Here is a 20,627-nt window from a genome sequence, read left to right as displayed (position 1 = left end):
CAGGAGAGCATGGGAGAATCTGCGAGCCAGGTGTCCCTGTCAGGGCTCCTGGAGAGCATGGACATGTTGAGAGCGAGGCGTACCAGCCAGGGCTCCAGGAGAGCATGGGAGAATCTGCGAGCGAGGCATCCGTGCCAGGGCTCCAGGAGACAATGGGAGATTTTGCAAGCAAGGCGTCCCAGCCAGGGCTCCAGGAGAGCATGTACATGTTGTGGGCGAGGCATCCCAGCCAGGGCTCCAGGAGTGCATGGGAGAATCTGCGAGCCAGGCATCCTGGCTAGGGCTCCAGGAGAGCATGGGAGATTCTTGAAGCGATTCATCCCAGTTAGGGCTCCAGGAGAGCATGGGAGATTCTGTGAGCGAGTCGTCTCTTACCTGTGGTGCACTGCCACCTGGTGGCAGACAGGGGAACTGCACCCTCCGGAAGTCCCGATGAGGTTTTGAAAAAGGGCCCGATGCCGGGACCCAGTTCCAGGAGGCTGGGTAAAAACCGCCAGTGCCCCCCAAAAGGTGGCGCGCAGCAGTGATGCCGTGACGTCCAGGGGGAATTCCTCAAGTGGATTCACAGATGGCGAAGAGGCAAGAGAGAGCGCCAGGAAGAGATCCGTGGAGATGAGGCATCCCGCGTGGGGGGCGCGGTCCTGGCCCCCGCAGGGCATACTTCCTCCACGGCGGATGGGTCCCACCAGCGACAAAAAAAAAAGGCAAGTTCCTCCGCTTGGACATGGCCGGCGCCTCGTCCAGCCGGAGGGCGAGAGAGGTGCGCCCACCCCGGGTCCCTCTCTCCCCTTGAAGGTGACCGCCTTCCCCAGGCTTAATGGTCAGCCGGACCACCCCATCCCCCGGCTTAAGGACTGGAGGGCGAAGGCTCTCAGATGCGATCTGCCCCTCCAAGAACTTGGTCGGCCGGGAGCCAGCACCTCTGTCACCTGGGAGGGGTCGGCAGGTCCCTCCCTGGGCTTAACAGTCGGCAAACAGCAGTCACCGTGGGGGATGCTTCCTATTTCCCGGGCTTAAGGGTAATTTTTTTTTCGGGAGAAGGGGGTGGTACGGCCAATGGACCCCCGTCCCGGGCTTAACAGCAGGCGGGTGCGGGGGAGGTCGGCCTGATTTCCCGCACCGGGAAGGCAGGGGCGGGCATCCCAACCGGTACCTCCGGTCTCCGCGGAGGGCAGGAGGCAGTTCCCTTTGTGGGAGGTACCTTTGGGATGTTACGCCCCTTTCCCCGGGCTAAATAGTCTTTTTTTTTTATGGGCAGGATTGGGGGGGCACTTTTTTGCTTTATTGGGAGGGGGCAGTCTACCTGTAACCTGTAGGTAGGTGTCTGCATTTTTTTATTAAAAAAAAATGTTTTAATGGGAGGGGGGCAGTCTACCTAGGCATAGGTGTCGGCAATTTTTATATATTTATTTATATTGCTTTGTTTTGTTTTATTGGAAGGGGGGCAGTCTACCTGGGCTTAGGTGTCGGCATCTTTTTTTATTGGGAGGGGTTCAGTCTACCCAGGTTTAGGTGTCATCATATTTTTCATGGGTGGTGAGAGAGCCGCCAGCTTCCCCTCCCTAGGGTTAAGGGTTGATAGGCGGGCACATGCTGGAACTCAAGGCGTGATTGGTTCTTTCAAAAAGGCGCGCTGCATCACACACAGAACCAGGCAGCTTCGGGTTTTAGCTGCATCACACACAGAACCAGGAAGCTTCAGGTTTTCGCACCACTGTGTGGAGGCTTGTCCAGCTGGAGTGCTTTCGCTGTGTCGGTAGGTGTTGGCCTTTTGCTTCATTTACCATGCAAATGTTATTGCGGGAGGGCTGACCCTTATTTTTCTGGTTTCTTTTAAAGGTGAAAAATATGGAGCTAAGCAGTGCACCCGGTGACATCAGTCTTTGTCACTGCCATCAGTGCTATCTCCCTGACTCCTCTGAGGCGGACAGTTTGGAAGACAGCAGAGGGGATGAGCGGGCCCGTCATGGGACACTGATAGCAGAGTGACCCTCAGCCAGCATCTAAGACTCCCCAATTTCTGGCCCAGGTTTCTGCAGCTCAAAAAAAACCCACGCTGTGACAGTCCAGGTACTTACCAAAAAATTTAATGGCTCAAAGGTGTATAAAAAAAAGAACTATTGTCTATGGTGCGAGAAGCCATTCTCAAAAATTGCAAGGCATGTGGAGGCCATCCACCGCGATGAGCCTGAGGCAGCCCGGGCACTGAGCTACCCAAAGTGTTCAAGGTAAAGGTGGCTACAGCTTAACCTGATTTGCAACCGGGGAAACTTTGCCCATAATGCCGGGGTTCTAAGTGAGGGCTGCGGTGTCCTACTTCCATGCAAGCAGCCTGGTGAAGCTGTGGCTCCCCAAGACTTCATGCATTGCACATATTGCCAGGGCCTTTTCTCAAGGCAACACCTGTGGCGTCATGTGAAAAGGTGCCCGCTGAAAAAAGGTCCTGCCAACACCAAACCAGGCAGGACCAGAGTGCAATCCGTCTGTGCTTACACCACACTCGTTTCACCAGGTGTTGGGAAGGGCCGCTGGAAGGTGCTGTGTGATATGATTCATGATGATGTGGTACAGGTAATAAAGGGTGACCCTTGCATCATGCAGTTTGGGCTCCACCTCTATAACCGGCATGGTTCGGATGTCAGTAAGCATGATTATATACGGCAGAAGCTTAGAGGACTAACCATCCTGGCATGCAGTAACAGTCGCCCCACCTCTCTGTGTAGCATGGCACAGTTCATCCACCCTGCAAACTCCCTGCAGGTCATAACTGCCGTAAGGAGCCTGGCCGGCTATGCTGAATTGACGAATACCTATAAGGTACCCTCACTGGCCCTGAAAGTAGGCCATAGCCTCCAAAAAATATCTACCATGGTTGAGTGCCAGGCACTTATGGAGGGCCATGCCCTGCTTGTGGAGAGCGCACGGAGCTTTCAAAAACTATACAAGGCAAGGTGGAGCGAGATGATCTCAGCTGCTGCCCTCAAAACCCTGGAGGAACAAAAATGGAACACCCCCCCTCCCCTTCTACCTTTCACTGATGATGTAAAACAGTTGCACCTTTATCTCACTGACAGACAGTGGGAGTACCTAGAGGATTTGTCCACCCACCCGACTACAAAGAAGTGGTTGCTGCTGGCCAAGGTAACCCTCACACAGCTAATCCTATTCAACCGACGTAGGGAAGGTGAGGTCTCAAAGATGATGCTTTGCTCTTTTGCATCTCGGCACACAGCTGATTTACAGAGTGATGTGGCGCTGGCCCTGTCAGAGCCAGAAAAGAGGCTATGTCAGCACTTCACATGCATTGAGATTCCTGGTAAGAGAGGCAGGAAAGTCCCTGTCCTCCTGTCCCCTTGCATGCAGAGGGCAATGGAGCACCTCACAGATAAAAGGGTAGAGTGTGATGTCAGTCCTGACAATGTCTATATGTTTACAAGACCCTCCTCCTTGTTACACCTCAGAGGATCCGACTGCATTCGTCTCTATGCACGGGCATGTGGGGCCAAGCATCCAGAAGCTCTCTCCTCTACCAGGCTTCGGAAACATGTGGCCACCCTTTCGAGGGTGCTGAACATGTGTGACATGGAGATGTATCAGCTAGCCGATTTCCTAGGGCACGATATCTGGGTGCACCGCCAGTACTACCGCCTCCCTGAAGGTACCCTGCAATTGGCCAAAATTAGCAAACTCTTCGTGGCACTCCAGCAAGGTCGATTGGCTTTCTTTAAGGGTCAAAGCCTGGAAGAGATCTCCATTGATCCCAACGTTAAGTAGCATGGGTCCTCACCCAACTGGTTGTTCCATGGGCTGACAGTCTAAGGGGGATACTGTGACCGGGGATCTCTGTTTATCTCTGTATTTCCAGAACCAATCCCGCTAGCCAGTGATAAGTCTGATGATGAGCCAAAGATGGAAGCTGGAGCAGTGCACGTGGAGGAGGGAGATGCCAGTGCAACGAAAGTGATGGAGAGGCATGCGCCTATGGCTACTAAAGGTGTGTGTGTGTCCGTCAAATCCATTGGGTGGCTTGGGCTGGCGGTGGGTTTTTGGGTGACTGATCTCTTCACTCTCTTGCATAGGTGATTGCATGGATTCTAAAAAGAAACAGTGGAGCAGAAAAGAAGTAGCAGCTGTTCAGAGACACCTGATGCGATTCATCCTCTCCTGCAAGGTACCTGGAAAGAAGGATTGCGACGCCTGCCTCGGCGCTGAGGAGCAGGCTCTGAAGGCTAGGAACTGGCTGTCGGTCAAGTACTACATAAAAAACCGAATAACTGCTATCAAGCGAAAGTGTACAGTCTGAATAAAATTTCTGTTGGTCCAACCAAGGCGTCTTTTTTATTTACTTTGGTGAAACCATTAAGTGGTCATAGCAAAGGGCGTACCCACAAGGTTAGGAATACCAGACTAGGTCCCGGTGAGGCATAGGCAGTACCCACATGGTTAGGAAAAACTGACTAGGTCCCGGTGAGTCATAATGGTGTCCGATTTCTGTCAGCAAGCTATACGGCACATGCGCGCCAGGTGATATGATATAGATACCTGCCAGCATGCACGGGTTGCTGGTCAAGCTGTTTGGGCAATGGGAAGCAGGCGTCCCCACGATGGACGATCCAGTCATGGGTCCTGAAAAGGTCACAAAAACAAGTATGAGTGTGTGTGTGTGTAGGCTTTGTAGTGTGTGTCGGCTTTGGCAGTGTGTATGTGTGTGTGTGTGTAGGCTTTATTAGTTTGTGTGTCAGTGTGTGTCTGTGTGCGTGTATATGTCACTGTGTATGTTTGCAGTGCCACCTTTTTATTTCTTGGAGGAGCTGAAAAGCTCTGCATATATATAGACAAGTAGACCAGAACTCCAAATAAGAAAGTTCAACAGCCGGGGTGCAGATCCTAAAAAGTAAGCAGACCGCTCAGTCTTGAACATATAATCGGATACAGGCAACACTCCTCAGGTAATTATTAAATATTTTGTCATTGACGAAATATGTAATAAATTCATCTGAAACGTTGCACAGTAATGGATTAACAAGCTTGGATTATTGAGCACCCGAGGAGTGCTGCCTGTATCTGGTGAGATTTTTTGCCATTGGTTTTGTACCCAAGTATTGGAAACCCCCCTTTCAAAATCCAGCGTTTGCCACTGTTAATCCTCCCTCCCCGCTTGACCACGACTAGCCCAAGGAATTAGTTAACTTGGATTTCTACTCACATCCTCAGGAAGGTGTGAGCAGAATCCACGTTAAGTGCGAGTCGCAGGCTTACCGTAGGAGTAACTGAATAGCTATTTTGGAGGTTCCGTCAGAAGCAGAAAAGAAAAACCTATTTTATGTAGCACTCTTTGGTAAATACAAATGTTAAAAATATGTTTAAAATATAGCTTTTATTAATTTCCCCTAAAACAGACATTTGTCAATGTCAAAAATAGTTTACAAATGTATTAAATGCTTTAAACCTAAATAGGTATATATATATATATATATATATATATATATATAGCCTATTGTGTTACACAGCGAAAGTATTTATGAATATCCCCCTTATAATATTGATCTGAGTTTTGATATAGTTCTTATATTTTTATTTTCAATAAAATCTATTTGTTTTGTGTGTCTCCTGCTCAATTATTTCTCAAATGTGCACACAACCCCATATAGAAACTTACCTCTGAACCTCAATCTATCTCAGGGTTCCCAGGTATGTATTCCACAGTGCTTCACACAAATTTTACATGAACCATTAAAGCATTATATTATACATCAATCATCTGAGTATCATACTTAATTTTTTTGTAAATATATTCAAATACATGCAAATTTCAGTTACAAATATACAACAAAAGTGGTCACAACTTGGCTCATTATCCGGTGCAGCTCCTAATAACCAGTTAGTTATGTTATACACCATGCATTGCATCAATCTGGCAATGGATTCTAAAAACAATTTGATCAAAGAGCCAAAACTGATCATTAAATTACTTGTTACATAATACAGTATTTGGTAACGGTTAGTAAGTACGCCACACAAATTTTACATAAACCATAAAGTATTAGGTTGTAAAATTCACATCAATCATTAATCCACATCAATTATTAGAGCATTTTTTTGCAAATATATCCAAATTTCAGTTACAGATGTACAACAAGAGTGGTCACAGCTTAGCTCCTTCCCTAATAACTAGTTAAGTATGTCATACACTACTTTATTTATTACCAGATAATTTTTATAGCACACACACGGGTGGATTGGTAATTTAAAGTGGCCCTGGAAAAAATATTGAAAGTGGCCCTAAGTGTGCGCGCTGTCGGCGTGTGGCCAAAAAAGTGGCGTGTCCTTGTGAAAAGGGGTGTGTCATGTCAGCAAGACACTCCCCCCACTTCCGTCATGCTGGGGGCATGCCCACAGTCCCTCTCTCTCTAGTGAATAAGCACAACAAGCATGTGAATGAGTATTTTCTTACCTGTATGATTTCTCTGCAACGGGGAACCTCTAAAGATATAGATACTCCCTGGACAAGACGTGTCTTGAGTAGGTATTCCTTATTCATGCAGGAGATCAAATGGTCTGGAAGCCGCCTTTTAGCATAGGAATAAAGAAAATGTCATCATCATGCAACAGAGCTTCAACCACATAATACACAGTAACAGAAATTGTGGGGCAGGATAAATACAGGTACCGGCATCCGTAACCCTCCCCCTAAAGCCTAACTCTAGCCCCTAACCACACTACTTACCGTCAGAATGCCGGCACCGGTGTTGGGACTCTGGCGCTGGCATTCCGAGCGCCGACATACCGCACGCGGGTATTTCAACTGTCTCCTATATAGACACATACTAAAAAAAAAAAAAAATTACATACATATATATATGCACATAAAATAGAAATACAAAATTAGTAGAGATGAGCGGTTCGGATTCTGTGGAATCCGAACCGCTCCGAACATTGGGGATTCGATTCCACCCGAACCCTGTTCGGGTGTTCCCCGCCTTACTCGGATCCCCGTTCGGGGCTGAACGGCGGCCGCCTAATGTCGGATTCTCACTAGAGAATCCGACATCAGGGCTCCTATTGTGTAGGGCAGAGCGCTGTGATAGCGCTCTGCCCTACACAGATACAAACACACAGCCGCCAGCAGCAGCTGTGTGTTTGTTACAGCAGCCAATGAGAGTCACACAGACTCTCATTGGCTGCTGCACGGAGGGAGCCGGCTGGAGCTCACACATGAGCTCCGTCTTCTGGCTCCCTCCTCAGCGTGTGACAGCAGAGCGGACGGCGCGGGAGCGGGGATACAGGTAAGTTTTTTTATTGTTTTTTTTCACTTGTGCAAGGGCCGGGGGCGCTACTGGGGGGGGTCTGCTACTGGGGGTCCATAATACTGGGGGGGCCTGCTACTGGGGGGGGAGCTATACTACAGGGGGGGTCTGCTACTGGGGGTGGCTATACTACTGGAGGGGCTATACTACTGGGGGGGGGTCTGCTACTAGGGGAGGTCTGCTACTGGGGGTCCATACTACTGAGGGGCTATACCACTGGGGGGGCTTACTACTCGGGGGTGGTCTGCTACTGGGGGGGTCTGCTACTGGGGGGGCCATACTACTGAGGGGCCATACTACTGGGGGGGCCTGCTACTGGGGGGGCATACTACTGGGGGGGCTTAGTACTACTGGGGGGGCATACTACTGGGGGGGGCTTACTACTACAGGGGGGGCCATACTACAGGGGGGGCTAATACTGGGGCAGCCTACTACTGGGGGGCGCCTGCTACTGGGGCAGCCTACTACTGGGGGGAGCATACTACTGGGGGGCCATACTACTGGGGGGCATACTACTGGGGGGGCCTGCTAATGGGGGGCATACTACTGGGTGGCATGCTAATGGGGGGCATACTACTGGGGGGGCCTGCTAATGGAGGGCATACTACTGGGTGGCATGCTAATGGGGGGCATACTACTGGGGGGGCCTGCTAATGGGGGGCATACTACTGGGGGGCATTCTACTGGGGGCACTGCATAGGGGACCCTACTACTAAGGGGACTGCATAGGGGGCACCACTGCTGGGGGCATTGTGTAAGGGACACCGCTACTGTGGGCATTGTGTAAAAGGGGCACTACTGTGGGCATTGTGTAAAAGGGGCACTACTGTGGGCATTGTGTAAAAGGGGCACTACTGTGTGTCGTAACATAAATAAGAGACACTACTTTATGGTGTAATGTGAATCAGGCCCTATGTGCGGTGTAATGTGAATAAGATTGTGCAGTGTGACTCCTTGGGCCGTAGCCCACTATGTAAACAAGTACTGTGACTCTGCTGGCCGTACCCACTGGGTGGGTGCACTACTTTTCATTTCTGCCACTGCTGTGTGGCAATGTGTCATAGATGTGCTTTATACTGTGGTGTCTGTGTCGATGTGCCGCTGCTTTGTCGCTTAGTAACCAGTCAGCTCACTGCAACCTTTGGCCAATAATGTTGAAAACAATATTATAAGCTGTGATATGGTCTAAATTGACTGGAAATTAATGTTATTGAGGTTAATAATACTCTAGGAAGAAAAAAAAGACCAATTTATGTGATCCAAATCCAAATCCAAATCCAAAGCCAGTCACCGCAGTTTGGCAAATCCAAATCCAAATCCAAAGCCGGACGACGAATTAGAACCAAATCCAAATCCGGCAAAAATGGTCCGGCGCACATCCCTAAAAATTAGTAACAGAAAATTCTGCTTACCTGCCATTTATTAGCTAAATGATGTGGTGCTGTACACTGCATTGATTCTGTGGTCTGCAGCACAGCTCCTGATGGGAGTCACCAGCCATCACCAGCCATGGTAGGAGGTGGGGGGGGGGTAGCAGAGGTACAGAACAGATGGGGAAACAAGCAGAGGGACAAATGGAGATGGTGGAGGGACAGATGGCAAAGGGGGCAGAGGCAGTGGCATAGCAGGGGTAAGTATCAGGGCCACAGATAGAGCTGGACAGATTGGGAATATTGCAAAGGTATTGATGAAAAAATGGAATGAGGCATAGATGGGGGAAGGGGCAGAGGCACACATGGAGGGGAGAGGGGCAGAGGCACAGCAGATAAAGGTGGCTGAGGAACCCATTGGTGGGGGTTTAGAGACACACACGGGGAGGGTTGGAGCAGAGGTACAGCTATGGAGGAAGTGAGTTCCTCTTGCAGTCTAGCCACAGCCAGGGAAATGAAGCAGGGGGAGGACGAGAAGGGAGGAGCTGAAGGGGACATAGGGGGTGGGGCAACAAATAGAGAAAAGTTAAACTGTTAGTCCAGACTCAAGACTGACTGACATCCCCTGCAAGAGTGGGTGAGGGGAGCACAATCCTCATATCTAAAACCTTGCTGGATCTAATCAGCACCAGCGGCCCCTCTGTCAGTGTTGCTCATGATCCCAGCCTCAAGCTGCTTCAGTTCTCACTCATAGGCAGACATGTGTCTGTGAGTGAGAAGCAGTTGCAGCTGCAATCATCAGCACCAGTGGCCCCTCTGTCAGATCTGCACACTGGTACTTCCTGTACCTTCCTTTACTTACTACCCTCACCCAGGATCAGCTCCATCTGTCATCCGCTCCTCAGTAAGTCTGTGATAAGGTGCCAGCCAATCAGCTCCCATCTGTCATTTTTCAAACACAGCCTGTGAGATGGCAGCTGGGACCTGATTGGCTGGCACCTTATCACAGACTTATCACTTTTCTGTCTCCTAACACTGCTTAGTAACTAGACTCCTTAGTCTCATCCCAGCCAGCTGGCTGACTTCAGTTTCACTGACACTCTCCGCCAGACCTTAGCTCCACCCACCTCGTCGGTCAGCCCAGCCCATTAACTCCGCCCACCTCGTTGGTTATCCCAGCCCTGCCTCAGCCCCGCTGGGTGAAAGAAGGTAATATCTGCCTGGCCTCATATGCTGGCCATCTGTCATTTAATGCAGCACCATAATGGGAAGTGCATGCAAAAAAAAAGTCAGCAGCCAACAGGTGGCCCTAAAGTGCATCAGCCCACCGGGAATCTTCCCGCTGACTTCAACGGCCAATCCGCCCCCCTGCGCACACATATTGCGCAGCTCTTTACACAGAATATCTGGCCATTCACATCAGTCCCTGCTCCAATGGAGCTTACAATCTATGGACCTGATTCAGAGCCGGACGCTCTGACCAGAGCGCTCGCTCTGAATCAGGGCCCTCCTCCATTAAAATGGAGCGTCCTCCTGGACGCTCGTATAGCTGTGAGTCACCACCCACAGCATATACGAGCGTCCAAAAAGATGGTCGCGATGGTCTTGACCATCGCGACCATCAGACTTGCGACGGAGACCCTGCGGTAGGGTCTCCCAGCCACAAGCCCTGGAGTGATTTTGGCTCTATCAGAGCCAAAATCACTCCCACTGACATCACTAGTGATATCAGTGGGGCCGGCTTCAGACGGTAGGCACGCCCCAGGCACGCCCACCAAAGGGGGCGTGCTGTCAGTCACCATCGACAGCACGCCCCCTTTGGTGCGAGACCCAGAGCGACAGCTTGGCTGTCGCAGTCCGGGTCTCGCGCATGCGCACGACGGAGCTCCCTCAGTCGTGCGCATGCACAGTGGGGAACATCGACCCACTTGCGAGCGTACTGCCGCTTGCGAGTGGGTCTGAATGACCCCCTATATTCCCTACCACATGCTCACACAGACACACAAGGGTTCAGTTTTGATGGGAACCAATTAACCTACCAGTATATTTTTGGAGTGTGGAAGGAAATCGGAGTACCCGAAAGAAAACCACATAGTTAGGGCCGCAGCAAGAATCAAACTTACGAATGTGAGGCAGTAATGCTAACCATTACACTGTCTGTGCTGCCCAGCATTGCTGTCATCTGCTTATAATCGTACAAGCAATTGGGCTAATGGATACTTCAAACTATTTGAACAAGGGACCAAAAAATGATTATTAACTAATTTGTTATATAATGTAGTATTTAATAGTCACCAGTAATTTCAGCAGCCATCAGCCTAAAAGTTAATGTAGCAAAATGTACCCAAGTATTTTATTGTTTCAGCCAACCTTGTCCAGCAATCACAATATCATTTATTGTCATGTTTGTACAGTTCAAATCCAATTTTGGTTATTCAGTCGCAAAACATTTGTATAAAAAAAAAAAAAAGAAATCTTGTGTATTATCTATACAACTCAATTCTGGAGCAAGGTGTACCATATAAAGAAACAGCCAGTTTGTCTCACATTCAAAAAAATAATTGTGAATATGCAGGATATTATCACAGTCACAGTGGGTAGCTGCAGTCACTTAGTAGGATAAAAATAAACAAGTTACCCCACTTCAACAGTATAGCACAGACCGGAAGTGATGCACGTTTCATCTGATGGCCTTGACCAACATGTAACCAAGCCCTTCAGGCAAAACGTGCATCAGTTCAGGTCCACACAGACTCACACCAGTTAAATCCTTTTTCCTGAGTCCATGGGGACACTGGGACCATGGATATGGGAGTAGCTGCAATGATCTGGGAACAAAAGAGTTAACTTCTTTGGAAACAGCACATGCGCCTCCTCCCCTATAGCCCTCATGAAGCCTGGGAAGCCAGTTAAACTTAACAAGCCCAAGGAACAGGAATAGAGGAAGGAGAAGACCGGCACATATGCACATGCAACCATACACACCAACTGGTAAGAGACCAGAACGGTGAAACCTCTAGCCAGTCTGGGGCATGAGGGTGGGCACTGGGACATCCTAAAGCTGTCCCTTTCAAGGAAGGGAATGCTCCTGTGCTGTGCTAAGGACCCGTCATCCAAAAGCCACATCGGGCATGGTGAAGGTATCAAAGCTGAAAAATGTAATAAAAGTATTGGCAGAGGACTATGTGGATGCCCGACAGAGTTGCCTTGCAGAAGCACCTTGGCGAGCTGCCCATGAGGTCCCCATGGATCTACTGGAATGAGACGTCACTGAGGCAAGAACCGTCCTTTTTGCCAAAAGATAAGCCTGACGCTTCATCAGGCACAACCAACGAGCCAAAATTTGTTTAGAGGCCAGCCAGTCATGCTCATGGAAGGCATAAAGAACAAAAAAAGGAGTCTGATTTCCAAATATCCTTGGTACAGTTGACGTAAGCGTGAAGGGCCTGGACCATGTCACATATGAGGAGAGAATGACCCGTCCACAGTACCTGAAGCCTAAAGGTAATGTACTACGTCTCCTGATTGATGTGGAAATGTGATACCACCTTCAGACGATAGCCCAGGTGGGTACAAAGTACAGCATGCTCTGAATGGAAAACCAGGAAAGGTATGCAGTGGGATAATGCACCCAAGTGTGATACTCTGCGAGACAATAGCCAGTAAGAAAATTAATTTCCATGTCAGCCAGCGCAGATCACCAGCATCCAACGGTTGAAAGAGGGATTGCTGAAGCACTCTCAACACTAAAGGCAGGTCTCACAGAGTCAAATATAGGGTGGTTGAATGTGAAGGACCTCTTGCAAGAAAGTTTGAACCACCGGAAAGCGAGCCATCTTATGTTGTAACAAGACTAAGAGGGTTGCCATCTGTACGTTCAGGGAAACAAGGCAAAGGCTCAGATCCAAGCTGACCTGTAGAAAAGACAAAGTCTTGGAAAGGTGGAAAATAAGTGGATCCCAACCACGGGAAGAACACCACTCAAAATATGTTCATAATAATAGATTTATTGTTGGGGAAGGTTTTGTGGCATGGATCATAGTCTGGATAACAGAAGTAGAATAATCTTTGGCCCTGTGGTTAGAAGCACCCAATCCTGGATCATGAACGGACGACCCTTGTTGAGGCAAGATGAGTGGAGTGGAGTGTACTTTTATTATATAATCCTTTTTAAATTCCAAACAGTTTTTTTTATATTTTAATATATATTTCTTTACATTATTTTTTTTATAGTTTTAGATTATATGTTGTTTTATGGTGTAATTGTCAACATGGTCACTGTGCACTTTAGTTTTAGGTCTTTAACGCCTATAAAATCTGGACCTGGTATGTGATTAACATAGTAACAGATTGTATAACGTCCTATTATGAGGGCGGAAGTAGCGGGATGCTTTCTAACGGGTTGGATATGAAATCCCGGCTGTCTGGATGACGCTGGTCAGAATACCGACAGTGGCATCCCGACAGCCAGAATCCCAACACCCATAGGAACGCATGGTAAGTATTTTCCCATTCCCTACCCTAACCCTCCTTCCCCGGTGCCTAACCCTAGCCCCCCTAGTGCCCAAGCCTAACCTCCCCCTCCCCACACCCTAGACCTAACACCCTCTCCCAGGTGCCTAAACCTAACCACCCCCTCCCCACACCTTAATCCTAACTTTCCCTCCCCACTGCCTAACCCTAACCCCCACCAATGCCTAACCCTGCTACCTAACCCTAACCTCCCCCTAACACCCCGATACTTACCTTAGTGATCCCGGCACCAGTATCCCGACCTGTCAGGATTTTGGCGCCGGTATTTAGACCACCGGTATCCCGCATGCCGGGATGCCAACTACATCCCCTTTCTAACCACTAAGCTAGGGCCGAAGTGACACCAATATATGGAACAGACTACAAATTTCCTGTACACCAAGAGAGGCCAGATATGATGTATTCAGGCCACACGTACAACCTAAGTGACCGGAACAGAAGTGACATCACAGCATGTCCGAGGAGACACACTGAAGGGGATACAGATGACGCGACCTGTCCGATCATGGACTACAGAGTTAGATAAATCCACTACTTAGACTCCGCCAAGGTAGACAACACTGGGTCTTGTCTAATTACTACCCAAAGATGGGCGGGAATCACCACATCAGAACTGGGAGGAAGTCACCGCGCTGGAGCAGGGCGGAAGTGATGCTGGGTGCCTGAGATTACCAATTGGTATAAAGAGATCAGGAGTAGCACATGCTCGCCATGCTGATGAAGCCTGGTATACAGGTGAAATGCGTAGATAGCGAGGAAGGGGGCATCATGAACGCCTGCACTGCGTCTGATACTCTACATGCTTGCTGGCAAACGACTTCTACATCTTTTACCACTGACCACTGGACTACCACAACATGGCATAGCAGAGTAAGGTGAGACCATTGGACACCACTCTGTTTTTTTAACTGAACTTCATATTTACACCACAGCAGGTTAATGGCTTTTTTTATATACCCTACTGCATGATTTTAACTGGAGGGTTACAGTAAAATGCTAAGTAGCGTATCTCTCCCTCTCATTTTTTACAGAGATTTTAAGAATTGCACAATTGTTGTGTTTGTACTTGTTTATATATGCTTTTATCATATATGTTTGTATACCGGTATTAGTAATTTATTGTGACTTTTTACTCCAATTGTTCATTTGTATCTTGTAATATAGTCTAATAAATCCTTATACTTCAATCCGGATTGTGCTGACAATTGATATATAGTCTGAGAAGGAAGCGCCAGATGTACCATCTTTTATTTTAGGGTTTATTAAGGGAAGGTGAACCCCTATAAACATTACGGGCAGCATCCCATACAGATCCATCAGGTTTATTTCACATTTCACCATAAGATGAGTGGAGCCATCATGCCAGGGAATGGCGGACCTCTCTGGATAGTGCTATCTTTTGGGAATTGAGATGGAGGCGAGAGTGGTTCCACCACTGTAGAAGTTCTAGTTGCAGTGGCCTGGATTGGATCTGCCCATATTCCACGATATCGAAGGTGGAGACCATCTTTCTCAAAACTTGCATGCAGAAGTGAATAGATACTCTGCACTGGTGTAAAAATAGTTTGATGAGGGACTGAAGAGACGCAAGCTTGTCCAAAGGAAGGAAAACCCTTTACACTTTGGTATTCAGGAGAGCACCCAGATGGAGTATTTAATGAGACGGAGTACGGCTGGACTTGCTCCAATTGATCAGCCATCCGTTTGACTGCAAAAAATCCATGATGAGCTGCATGTGTTCCCGAAGGGTAGCCGGAAACTGAGCTAGTAGGAGAAAGTTTTCTAGGTACGGCAAAATTCTGATTTTGTGGCCACAAAGGTCAGCTGCCATAACAGCCATGACTTTCATGATCACCCGAGGTCCCGTAAACAGTCCAAAAGGAAAGACCCAAACTGGAAGTGGTCCATCTGTCTTGCGAACCGCAGAAACTGCTGATGATGACCCTGGATATATGCTCTATAAGAGTTATAGGTGCATGTTTCCACTACTGCTTCAAGATTTTCTAAAGACACTTTTTAAGCTGATTTTATTTTTTACACTTTGTATTATTAATTTTAGAAGTGCTCATTTGGATGTTCCCCATTTTAAGTGATTATTTGCTTTTTATATCTATGTCATTGTTTTATATTCTATGATATATACATTTCATGCCACCTATGTTATAATAAATTATTTTCTATAAATATTTATGCATGTGGTGCATTGTGTCAGTGCCATAAGGGTCAGTTACTTTCACTTATCTACAATTCACCACCAGCAGTGACACAGGGGGACTGCCTTTTCTGACTTCCTAGGCTGCAACACATTCTGCGCTTAGGGTTCAGCCACACTATTTATTCTTATTCTGTACCTCTACCCCCACGTGTTTGATCCCCAAGCTGCAACTATGTACTCCCACTTCTCTGAACGAGAAATTATAATTAAAAGTGCTTTTTATTTTGAAGTCAACGATTGTGATGTCATGAATGACAATGTTCAGACAGCCACTAGGAGCAACTGTCTCATCTAGGAGCAACTGTCTCATCAAAGAAAACAAAATATGGTGGGAAATTGCTGCCCTTGAGAAGTATCAAGCAGAACATGTCATTCTGAAAGATTTACAAATAAAAAAAAACAACCTTCATTTGGAGAATCATCGGTAGAGTTTATAAAAGAATGGGTCTTAATTTTGAACCATTGTTCCTTCTCCTTAATTGTCGTGATCAGCAAATAGAAAAGAAAGGATTTAAAAATGTATGAAATAATTGACATACTAAACGCATTAATACAGCCATTTGAAGATGTAGAGGAATGCATAGCAGCCAAAAAAGAAATAGAAAAAAACAAACACTAGAAAATTGATAAACAAAAAATGGTGGAAGTTCCAACGGGTTTTCAACTTCTTAAAATCCGGTAGAGAAAAAAAATCTAAGAAGGGTAAAAAGGAGGTGAGGAAAGATAACCAACCAGAAGAAATGTCAAAAAGATTACCCCACCTTAGGGAATACAAATACAGAGATTAATTATCCAGGAAACAAGAGGGGATTACTTCAAATCCATTCCGTCCCACCCATAACTGAAGAAATTAGTTCTCGGACTACAATATTTGGTGAAAATCAAGACGCACTTTCAGACAACCAATAAGAAATCACTTCAACCACAATACGAATAATATGTACCAAAGATTAGAAGAAGAATCCTATACACCGAATGCTCATTTTTTAGGAAAAAGGAGGTATTGGAGGAACAGACCGTTTTAACCACTAAAAGTAAGAACAAGAGAGGGAAAAGAGGGGAGAACAGTGTAGGATATTTAATTTAAGTACAAGGAAACTAATAAAAATAATAAGAAAAAGTTCTTCAAAAGGCCTAAAATTCACCCATACAAGGAAGATGGATGCATTCTAATCATACAATGAAATATGTCATAAAATTGACTCAAAAATGTTTTTGCACCACACAAGAATTAATAGAAAACCAGATACCGAGTATTTTTAAGAAAAAATATGTTTTTATCCATCCACATGAAGGGCCCATTTTTAGACAATTTTAATAAGCTGATTTTAGATTTGGAATCTAACAAGAAAGAAAAGATATGCCATTTCCAAAGAGAAAATAAATAATTATCAAACCACGGACAGGGTGGGAGTATAGTTATAATGGACAGAACCTGGTATATACAAGAAATTGAAAAACAACTACAAACTGAAAAATATAAAAAACGGAGATCGAATCCCACCTATAAAATTTTACAAAACCTCACCAAATTATTGGAAGAAGCTGAAAAAGAAGAAATCATCATGAAACAAAGACACACATTTCTGGAAATTGAAAATCCCACTAATAATATCACCAGCAAGTTATCTTCCTTTATAGACTATCATGTACAGCCAATAGTTGTAAAGAACAAGTCCCATATCAGAGATACCAGAACACCTTGGAAAAACTCACTTCTATACAATGGGAAGAGAACAGAAGCCACCAAATGGCATCACCAAAAAACTGAATTAAGTGAGAAGAAAATATCCTTCATTCAGGAGAGTATTACATTTATATTGTTCAACAATTTCTTCTTTTTTAATAATGACTATTATTTACAACATATTGGCAATGCTCTGGGCACCAGGTTCACCCCAAGCTGTGCCAACCTCTTTCTCGCCAAGTAGGAGGAGGACCATGTATGACATAGTCATTCTTGGGGTACAAACCCGGTGTCCTGGCATCAATATATAGATGACATTTTATTCTTCTGGAAAGGCAATCTGGAGGATTTGGAATCATTCTACAATTACTTGAACCACAACAACCTCAATATCAAATGAACTTAATATAAGCCAATTTCTTAGATCTCACCATTTTTATAAAAGATGGCAATATAAACACCAAATGTTATCACAAACCTATAGATACCAACAGTTATATAAACAAAAATAGCAAACACTTAAATAGATGGCATGAAGGAATCCCGAAAAGCCTATTTATGTGTGTCAAACGGAAGATACCATATGCCAAGAGCAAATTGATACCATGAGTTGTAATTTTATAACTAGGGGTTATAATGAAAAGTAGAGAGAGTCAAGCAAGAAACTCTTAAGCTGGACAGAAAATCTCTACTCATCCCCAAAACCAAGAGGAACCCTGAAAGTAAAGATTTCTCTTTTATCACTCAATACTGCTCCCATCATCATCTTCTGGATAAATGTTTTAAAAAACTTTGGCATATCTTGCATAAGGACCCCATTCTTTCCTCAATTTTACCTGCACAAAAAACTTAATCTATAAGAAATCGGATAACCTGAAAAACAAATTAGTGAGAAGTACCCTGGATACCAATGCATCAGCCAGAGTAAGAACCAAGGGATTCCATCGTTGTGGTTCATGCACTATGTGTAAAACTGTTCAAAGCACCAATACCAAACTAACAAAATTTGAAATAAAGGGAAAAGAATACTACATAATGACTTCATAACTTGTTATATACTCTCTACGTTGTCTATTTAATAGAATGTTCATGCAGACACATATATATCGGTAGTACTTCAAGAGCCCTAAAAACAAAGATGCAAAAACATCTAAGAAATATAAAAAAGAGGCTTGGGTACTCATTCCTCGTCAGAACATTTTAAGATATTCCACAATTTATGGCCATTGAAACCAGCAAAAACTCTTGAAAAAATAGAAACAGAAACACTAAATTGTATCAAAAAGAAATGCAATGGATATTTCAGTTAAAATCTCTAATACCAACTGGCCTTAACAAAGACTTTGAACTTAAATGGTTTTTATAAAATGTTTTTTATAAGATTCTCCTTCTTCTAAAGAATTTTCCTTTTAATGTTCTTATGCATCTAAAAAAAATTTTAGAGTTTTTTATACACTACAGAATTGATTCTTCCCATGATGTAATAACTTTTTCCCCTCTTTGGATTTTGCACTAATTATGATTAACTTTTCTAAAATGTCTCCTTTTATCATCCTATGAGGTATTGTAGATATTACAAAAGAAAATGGCCGAACACATCAAAACCCATGCTTCCCGCTTAAAAGATGGTAGGTTTTCACACCATCCACATCATGTGACATAGCCTTCATTACATCACTTATGGCCACAGCCCAATATGCAAACCAGAAGCTACATGTGTGCCACACACACACACTTCCAGCTGTGTTAAGATCGCATGCACCGGAAGTGGATGATGACGCACTTTCAGCCAGATGCCGGTGGAACTTCATACAGAATAAAAGAGAAACCACACAGCACAGTCACATGCTTTGAAAAAGAGCCTAATAGTGCTCAGCTGAACTGTGCCAGGACCTATTGGAGAAGATTGCCTCCCTGACTAGAGTTGACTTTGGGGCTGATGCAGGGTAATACGGAGATGCCTTGCATTTTTTTTCCATCTGCAGCTCCAACACATATGCTGGGTAGGACCTCTCCAAATGTTTACATTTCGATTGTTGCACTCTCCTTGAACTTTTGGAAGTGCTAATTTTGGACACTCTATAAGAGTTATGGATGTATGTTTTTCTAAAGACACTTTTTAAGCTGATTTTATTATTTGCACTTTGTATTATTCATTTTAGAAGTGCTCATTTGGATGCTCCCCATTTTAAGTGATTATATCTATATCATTGTTTTATATTCCATGATATGTACATTTTATGCCACCTATGTTATAATAAATAATTTTCTATAAATATTTGTGCATGGGGTGCATTGTGTCAGTGCCATAATAGTCAGGTACATTCACTTATCTATATACAAGTAGGCATACTGTATGTCCAGGGAGACCATGTAATCAACTGGCTCCCTCCTTGATTGATGGAATGCAGCAACTCCATCCTGAACCAGGGGACCCTAAGAAATAGGCGTGTCATCAGGTTGAGGATGGGGCGGAAGGAATTGTCTGGTTTTTGAACAAGGAATAGATTTGGAGTAAAAACATGTCCCCCTTTGGATAGGAACGATCACCTTGAAGACCAAAAGGCCCTTACGGAAGTTTAGAGGCTGGCTGCTTTGCCTGGTGGAAAAATTGAACCAGAGGGCATTCCTGTAATGTTAAGGAATACCCTTGGGAAATAATGTCACTAACCCAGGTGTCAGATGCCGTGTCCAACCATACGTTGGTGAAGCGAAGATGGCCACTCACCGTGGGAGCCCGCCCTGTCATGCCGTTGTTTTTTTTTGGCTGACTTTGGAGACTGTCATAACATGACCAGTTATGACAGTTTCTGGAATTTGGACTTTTGGAGGAAGAGCCCTGACCTTTGTAAGAGGGTTGCCCTCTGGCCTTTCCCTGTGGGTGAAAGGATCGGAAGGTAAAATTTTTGGCCATTGGAGCTTCCAAGGGAAGGCAAGCTGTCTTAGAAGCCACTAAAGTGGTGATTATTTTCTCCAAGTCAGCAAAGAGAACCTCCCCAGAAAAGGGAAGAGCTTCCAGCACCTTATTGGACTTCTGTCTCCTCGCCTCACGTGAAGCCATAAGACTTGTCTAGCTGAACCCAAGGAAGCAGAGACTTTGGAGGATAGAATGTCGAAATCAATGGTGGCCTCACCCAGATAAGTTCCGGCCTCCCTGATGTCAACTACAATGGAAAGGAGGTCTGAGCAACAAACTGCTGAATGGAGTCCATTTTCTAGGGAATCTTCCCAGTAGCCTAAGGCTTTGGCCACCCAGGCCAAAGCAAGAGCTGGATGTAAAACTGCCCCTGCAATGGCAAAAATGGACTTAAGAAAATTTTACAACTTTCTGTCTGTGGAGTCCTTGAGTGAGGCCACATTTGGAATGGGCAGTGCAATCAGGGGCACTGGGACCCACACCGGGCCCGGGGCTTTATCATAGAAGGTGTGGCCATGCCCCTTAAATTAAAATAAATGGTAACAAGTGAGCAGTCTTCCAATGAAGCCCAGCACATAGCAGTGTATGCTGGGCTGCT

The sequence above is a fragment of the Taudactylus pleione genome, unplaced genomic scaffold (genome assembly GCF_031769625.1).
Source record: "Taudactylus pleione unplaced genomic scaffold, aTauple2 ptg000201l, whole genome shotgun sequence".
Classification (NCBI taxonomy): domain Eukaryota; kingdom Metazoa; phylum Chordata; class Amphibia; order Anura; family Myobatrachidae; genus Taudactylus; species Taudactylus pleione.
Note: the sequence above shows the minus strand (reverse complement) of the source record.